Genomic DNA, 8823 nt, shown 5'->3' with positions numbered 1-8823 from the left:
CCGACTGCGCCACCCAGGCGCCCCAAGATGCCAGTTGTTTCAAGCATCCATGGCTTCTAGATGCCCTCAGTTGTTTCAAAAATATCTGTATCTATAGACAGTGCCCCCAGGGGAGAACCCCTACTAAACAAGTTGAGAACCACTGTTATACAGAAAGTGGTATAATATCACTTGAAGGTAGACTCATAAAGATACATACTATAAATCCCAAAGCAATCATTAAAATGAAAAAACAAAGTTATAGTTAATAACAAGTTAAAGTTGCATAGAATCATATGCCCACAAATTAGTATATACAAAATTGGTGAAATCTGAATAAGCTCTGTGGATTGTAACATACAATTTGTGTGGTTGTGATGTTGTGCTCTGGTTATGCAAGATGTGACCACTGGGGGAAACTGGGTGAAAGGTACACAGGAACTCACTGTTTTGTTTTGTTTTTTTTTTTTTTTACTTCCTGTTATCCCCCTCCCCAAAAAAAAGTTCAACAAAGAAAAGAACTAAATAAGACTGATTGCAATTTAATTCCATCCTATATATGTTATGAGCATATATAATTCTACATTGAAAAAAAGCTATTTGGGAAGGTGGAGTGGCATGGAAGTTTTTTTGTTTGTTTTGGTTTTTGCCTCTCTCATCCCTGAAATGCAGCTAGGTAAACACCAAACATCTTTCACACCTAGAAAACTGATCTGAGGATTAACACAGTAATCTGCACAACTTGAGCCACAGAACTCAGCAGGTACACAGTATGGAGAGGTGAACTGGGGGAGAGAGAGGCTGTGGAGGGCAGGGAACTATTTTTGCTTGCAGAGAGGAGGGAGATGGGAGAGTACAGGAAAAGCACCCCCTTGAAAGCAGCTGGAGAAAAAGAGAGAGTGGAAACACCTGCAAGGGACTGAAAGAAAGGGAGAAAAGAGAAAGGAGAGGGTTTAAATACCATTATTGACTCTATGAAGAGGGGAGTGCAGAGTCTGAGACCCCGCAGCTTGATACCTGGCAGAGCTCCAGTGGGAAGGGCAAATCCCTAGGAGCAGAGTGAGATCCGAGGGGTCCTTGGACCACACAGAGAGAGGCAGCTCCCCTGCTGGGAGGACATTTGATAGAGACTGTGCAGCCTCCCCACAGGCAAAAGTCTCAGCAGACCCCAGAGTATAGCCATGTTCACTGATATTGGAACCAGGATGTTGAGGGTGAAGCCTGGTGCCAGATGTGTATTGTGATTTACCATAGTCCATGAAATGCTGCTGCTAAATGATTGCGTAAACTTTTTCAGGGGTGGGTTGGTACCCAGCTGCAGTCTCTAGGTATCTGCAAAGGTGCAGTCATGCGAACCTTCCTGGGAGCAGGTCACCACCTGGCCTCAACCAGAGGGTCTGAGTGGGTCAAAGATGCAGGCCCCTCAGAAGTGAGGGGTTTGGAAAGACAGCCCCATCTGAGATAAAACTCAGGAGGGAGGTGCTGCCTGGCAGGCTGATGGCTTGGTCATGGACAGCACAGTAGCAGGCAGTGGACGGAAGCCGGAGACAAAGGAGGGGTGCTTGATTGCCAGTTGGGGAGAGCATGGAGTTCTGACACTAGAGACTGGGTAGCTGGGTGATTCCATTTTCATCCCTTCCATGCATGCGCATACATGCCAACAAATGCCACAATGATCCACCCCAGTAACTATGCAGTGCCATCTAGTGGAGAACGGAGACATTACACCAAGTCCCATCCAGCAGGGCCAACCATGCTCTAGAGGAACACCAGAAATTTCTCTGCCTGCTTAGTTTACAGGCTATAACGTGCTTCATAGTTTGACTTCTAGGGGAAACTGGATATAATTTAAAGAGGAACACCAGAAATTTCTCTGCCTGCTTAGTTTACAGACTATAAAGTGCTTCATAGTTTGACTTCTAGGGGAAACTGGATGTAATTTCAATCGTATTTCATTCTGTTTACTGGTCTACCTATTCAAGTTTTTTCTTTTTCTCTTCTTATCTTATTCTTGAATACAGAAAGAAAAAAACTTTTTATTTTCCGTTTTTATAAAGAAGATTTTTCTTTAATTTTTTCTACTGTATTTTTTACTTTTTTGTAATTTTTTTAAATTCTATTTTACTTTCATCACTTATTTTTATTCTATTTTATTGTATTCATTTTTAAATTTTTTCAAACAATTTCACTTCCCTCCTTTTATTCTTTTTTTCTATTTCCTTTTTTTCTGTATTCTATCAAACTTCTTTCAACAACCAGACCAAAAAACACCTAGGATCTAGCACCCTTTATTTGATTTTTTGTGTTGTTTATAATTTTTAAATTTTTAGTTATTTTTTTATTTTATTAATTCTTTTTCTTCCTTCAAAATGACAAAACTAATGAATTCACCCCAAAAGAAAGAACAGGAAGAATGACAGCCAGGGACTTAATCAACACATACAGGCAAGATGTGTGAACCAGAATTTAGAATCATGATAATAAGAATACTAGCTGAGGTTGAAAAAAGCATAGAACCCCTTTCTGCAGAGATAAAAGAAGTAAAATCTAGTCAGGACGAAATTAAAAATGCTATAACTGAGATGTAATATCAAATGGATGCCATGGCTGCAAGGATTGATGAAGCAGAGCAGCGAATCAGCAATATAGAAGAAAAATTATGGAGACTAATGAAATAGGAAAAAAAGAAAGAAAGCAAGGCAAAGGAGGATGATATAAGAATTAGAGAACTCAGTGACTCATTAAAAAGGAATAACATCTGAATCGTAGGGGTCCCAGAAGATGAAGAAAGAGAAAAAAGAGTAGAAAGTTTATGTGAGCAAATCATAGCAGAAAATTTTCCTACCTAGGGAAAGATACAGACATAAAAATCCAGGAAGCACAGAGAACTTCCATTAGATTCAACAAACACTGACCATCAACAAAGCATATCATAGTCAAATTCACAAAATACACAGACAAGGAAAGAATTATGAAAGCAAAAAGGAAAAAGAGTCCGTAACCTACAAGGAAAGACAGATTGGATTTGCATCATACCTATGCACAGAAACTTGGCAGGCCAGAAAAGAGTGGCAGGATGTATTCAATCTGCTGAATCAGAAAAATATGCAACCAAGAATTCTTTATCCAGCAAGGCTGTCATTCAAAATAGAAAGAGAGATAAAAGTTTCCCAGCAAACAAAAACTGAAGGAGTTCGTGACCACTAAACCAGCCCTGCAAGAAATTTTAAGGGGGACTCTCTGAGGGGAGAAAAGATGAAAACAAAACAAAACAAAACAAAACAAAACAAAACAGACCAAAACCAAACAAAAAAGACCAAACAAAAAAGACCAAACAAACAAACAAAAAAAAAACCACTAGAAAGGACCAGAGACCACCAGAAACTCCAACTCTACAGGCAACCTAATAGCAATAAATTAATATCTTTCAGTACTCACTCTAAATGTCAATGAACTAAATGCTCCAATCAAAAGACATAGGGCAGGGGCACCTGCGTGCCTCAGTCGGATGGGTGTCTGACTTCTGCTCAGGTCATGATCTCGTGGTTTACCAGTTCAAGCTCTGCAGAATCATCTATCATGCTAATGGTTGCCAAAAGAAAGCTGGAGCAGCCATACTCATATCAGGTGATCTAGATTTTATAACTCGATTGAGTAATTACTAGAAATAAACACTGTAACAAGAAATGAAGAAGGGCATTATATCATAATTAAGGGTTTCACCACCAAGAAGATCTAACAATTGTAAACATTTACACTCCAAACATGGAATAACCCAAATATATAAATCAGTTAATCACAAACATACAGAAATTCATTGATAATAATACCATAATCATAGGGGACTTCAACACCCCACTTACAACAATAGACAGATAATTTAAACAGAAAATCAACAAGGAAACAATGGCTTTGAATGACACCCTGGACCAGATGGACTTAACAGATACATTCAAAACATTTCATCCTAAAGCAGCAGAATGCACATTCTTCTCACGTGCACATAGAACAGTCTCCAGAATAGATCACATACTGGTAAACAAATCAGCCCTCAACAAGCCCAAAAAGATCAAGATCATACCGTGCATATTTTCAGACCACCATGCCATGAAACTTGAAATCAACCACAAGAAAAAATTTGGGAAGCCAACAAATACCTGAAGACTAAAGAACATCCCACTAAAGAATGAATGGGGTAAAAAAAAAAAAAACAAACAAACAAAAAAATGGATGAGGGTAACCTAGAAGATAAAGAGGAAATTAAACAGTACATGAAAACCGAAGAAAATAATAATACTACAGCCCCAAACCTCTGGAAGGCAGCAAAGGTAGTCATAAAGGGAAAGTATATAGCAATCCCATAAAAGGGAAGTATATAGGCCTTCCTAAGGAAGGAAGAAAGGTCTGAGATACGCAACCCAACCTTACACCTTAAAGAGCTAGAAAAAGAACAGCAAATAAAACCCAAAACCAGCAGAAGATGGGAAATGAAAGATTAGAGCAGAAATCAATGCTATAGAACCCAAAACAAACCAAAACAAAGGAAAACAAAAACAAAACAAAAAAAGCAAAAAACAAAAACAGTAGAACAGATCAATGAAACCAGGAGCTAGTTCTTCGAAAGAATTAACAAGATTGATAAACTCCTAGCCAGTTTGATCAAAAAGAATAAGTAAAGGACCCAAATAAAATCAAGAATGAAAGAGGAGAGATCACAACTAACACTGCTGAAATACAAACAATAATAATAGAATATTATGAGCAATTATACACCAATAAATTGGGCAATCTGGAAGAAATGGATGGATTCCTAGAAACATATAAACTACCAAAACCGAAACAGGAAGAAATAGAAAATTTGAACAGACCCATAACCAGTAAACCAAATTAGTAATCCAAAATCTCCCAAAAAAACAAGTGTCCAGGGCCAGATCTCTTTCTAGGGGAATTCTACCAAATATTTAAGGAAGAGTTAACACCTATTCTTTTGAAGCTGTTCCAAAAAATAGAAATGGAGGGAAAACTTCCAAACCCATTCCATGAAGCCAGCATTACCTTGATTCCAAAACCAAAGACCCCACTAAAAAGGAGAACTATAGACCAATTTTCCTGATGAACATGAATCCAAAAATCCTCAACAAGATACTAACCAACCGGATCCAACAATACATTAAAAGAATTACTCACCATGACCAAGTGGGATTTATACCTGGGACGCAGGGCTGGTTCAACATCTGCAAAACAATCAATGTGATACATCACGTGAATAAAAGAAAGGACAAGAACCACATGATCCTCTCAATAGATGCAGAGAAAGCATTTGACAAAATACAGCATCCTTTCTTGATAAAAACCCTAAATAAAGTAGGGATAGAAGGATCATACCTCAAGATAATAAAAGCCATATATGAAAGACCCAACGCTAGTATCATCCTCAATGGGGAAAAACTGGGAGCTTTCACCTTAAGGTCAGGAACACGACAGGGATGTCCACTCTTGCCATTGTTATTTAACATAGTATTGGAAGTCCTAGCCTCAGCAATCAGACAGCACAAAGAAATAAAAGGCATCCAAATCAGTCAGGAGGAGGTCAAACTTCCACTCTTCGCAGATGACATGATACTCTATATGGAAAACCCAAAAGATTCCACCAAAAATCTGCTAGAGCTGATCCATGAATTCAACAGTTGCAGGATATAAAATCAATGCACAGAGGTCAGTTGCATTCCTATATATCAATAATGAAGTCACAGAGAAATCAAGGAATTGATCTCATTTACAATTGCACCCAAACCCATAAAATACCTAGGAATAAGCCTAACCAAAGAGGTGAAAAATCTATACACTGGAAACTATAGAAAGTGTATGAAAGAAATTGAAGAAGACACACAAAAATGGAAAAATATTCCAAAGTCATGAATTGGAAGAACAAATATTGTTAAAATGTCGATACTACCCAAAGCAATCTACATATTCAATGCAATCCCTATCAAAATAACACCAGCATTCTTCACAGAGCTAGAACTAACAATCCTGAAATTTGTATGGAACCAGAAAAGACCCCGAAGAGCCAAAGCAATCCAGAAAAAGAAAACCAAAGCTGGAGACATCACAATCCCAGACTTCAAGATGTGTTACAAAGCTGTAATCATCAAGACAGTATGGTACTGGCACAAGAACAGACATTCAAATCAGTGGAACAGAATATAGAACCTAGAAATGGACGCAGAAAAGTATGGCCAACTAATCTTTGACAAAGCAGGAAAGAATATCCAATGGAATGAAAACAATCTCTTCAGCAAATCGTGCTGGGAAAACTGGACAGCGACATGCAGAAAAATGAACCTGGACCATTTTCTTACACCATACACAAAAATAAACTCAAAATGGATGAAAGACCTAAATGTAAGACAGGAAGCCATCAAAATCCTAGAGGAGAAAGCAGGCAAAAACCACTTTGGCTTCAGCTGCAGTGACTTCTTACTGAACACATCTCCAGAGGCAAAGGGAACAAAAGCAAAAATGAACTATTGAGATCTCATCAAGATAAAAAGCTTCTGCACAGTGAAGGAAACAATCAGCAAAACTAAAAGGCAACCGATGGAATGGGAGAAGATATTTGCAAATGACATATCAGATAAAGGGTTAGTATACAAAATCTAGAAAGAACTTACCAAACTCAACACCCAAAAACCAAATTAACCCAGTGTAGAATTGGGCAAAAGACACGAATAGACACTTCTCCAAACAAAATATCCAGTAGGTGAACAGACACATGAAAAAATGCTCAACATCAGGGAAATACACATTAAAACATCACTCATCATCAGGGAAGTACAAATTAAAACCACAATGAGATACCACCTGATACAAGTTAGTATGGCTAAAATTAACAACTCAGGCAGCAACAGATGTTGGTGAGGATGCAGAGAAAGAGGATCTCTTTAAACTGCTGGTGGGAATGCAAACTGGTGCAGCCACTGGGAAACAGCGTGGAGATTGCTCAAAAACTTAAAAATAAAACTAGCCTATGACCCAGCAATTGCACAAGTATTTATTTAGCCCAGGGATATAGATGTGCTGTTTCAAAGGGGCACATGCACCGCAATGTTTATAGCAGCACTATCAACAATAGCCAAAGTATGGGAAGAGTCCAAATGTCATCAACAGATGAATGGTTAAAGAAGATGTGGTATATGTATATACAATGAAGTATTACTCGGGAATCAAAAAGAATGAAATCTTGCCATTTGCAACTACATGGATGGAACTAGAAGGTATTATGCTAAGTGAAATCAGTCTGTCATTGAAAGATAAATATCACATGACTTCACTCATATGAGGACTTTAAGATACAAAACAGATGAACATAAGGGAAGGGAAGCAAAAATAATATAAAATCAAGGAGGGGGACAAAGTATAAGAGACTCTTAAATACAGAGAGAACAGATGGGCAGATGGGCTAAATAGATAAGGGGCATTAAGGAAGACACTTATTGGGATGAGCACTGGGTGTTATACATAGGTGATAAATCACTGGAATCTACTCCTGAAATTATTATTGCGCTGTATGCTAACTAACTTGGATGTAAATTAAAAAAATAAATGAATACATACATAGAATTAACCACAAAAAATGCTATTTGGTAATGGAAAGTTTTTGGTATCTATAGTGGTCATTTGGGGTGCCTGGGTGGCTCAGTCGGTTAAGCGTCCGACTTCGACTCAGGTCATGATCTGGAAGTCCGTGAGTTTGAGTCCCATATTGGGCTCTGTGTTGACAGCTCGGAGCCTGGAGTCTGGTTTGGATCCTGTGTCTCCCTCTCTCTGCCCCTCCCCCACTCAAGCTCTGGCTCTCTCTCTCAAAAATAAGTAAACATTAGAAAATTATAAAATAAAGTGCTCATAAAGATTATTCCATGTAAATCCAAAACAAGTTAATGAAGTTAGTTTTTTCCATGCTATCATAATGAGTTAATAAAATGTATGATTTATACACAAATAGGTCATTTCCTAATGAAAAGGGGTCAGTTCATCAAGAAGACATGATCTTAAACATTTATACACCTAAAAACAGTTTTAACATACATGAAGTGAAAACTGATCCAGCTGTAAGTAGAAATAGGCAAACCCACATGCATAGTTGATTTCAACACATCTCTCTCAATAGATGATTGAATAAGTAGAGAGAAAACAAGGATAAAGAAAATTTGAACGATACTACCAACCAAGTGACCAACAGACACTTAAAGAACACTCTAGCCAGCAACAACAGAACATACCACAATGGAATTAAAATTGAATCAATAATAGCAAGACCCCTGTAAATCCTCAAATATTGAAACTAAACACACTTTTAAATAAAAAATGAAATCTTTATTTCAAACATAATATAAAAAGTATATTAGAAAGTATTTTGAATTGACTCAGAAAATCAAAATTTATGGAGAGTTGTTAAAGCAGTATTTAGAGGGAAATTATAGCACTAAATGTGTATATTAGAAAGGAGGAGGGGTGCCTGGGTGGCTCAGTCAGTTAAGCATCCAACTTTGGCTCAGGTCATGATCTCTCGGTCCATGAGTTCGAGCCCTGCGTCGGGCTCTGTGCTGATAGTCACAGCCTGGAGCCTGTTTCAGATTCTGTATCTCCCTCTCTCTCTGACCCTCCCCCATTCATGCTCTGTCTCTCTCTGTCTCAAAAATAAATCAACGTTAAAAAAATTTTTTTTAAAAAAGAGGAAAGTTTAAGAAACTAGAATCAGAAGAGTAAATGAGGGTCAAAATAGGAAGAAATGAAATAATATGGTCAAAGTGGAAAACTAGAAAACAAACAGGAAAAGTATAG

This window comes from Herpailurus yagouaroundi, unplaced genomic scaffold (assembly GCF_014898765.1).
Source record: "Herpailurus yagouaroundi ecotype Mexico unplaced genomic scaffold, PumYag 159, whole genome shotgun sequence".
Taxonomy (NCBI): Eukaryota; Metazoa; Chordata; class Mammalia; order Carnivora; family Felidae; genus Herpailurus; species Herpailurus yagouaroundi.
The sequence above is the reverse complement of the archived record's forward strand: the minus strand, read 5'-3'. Positions refer to the sequence as shown.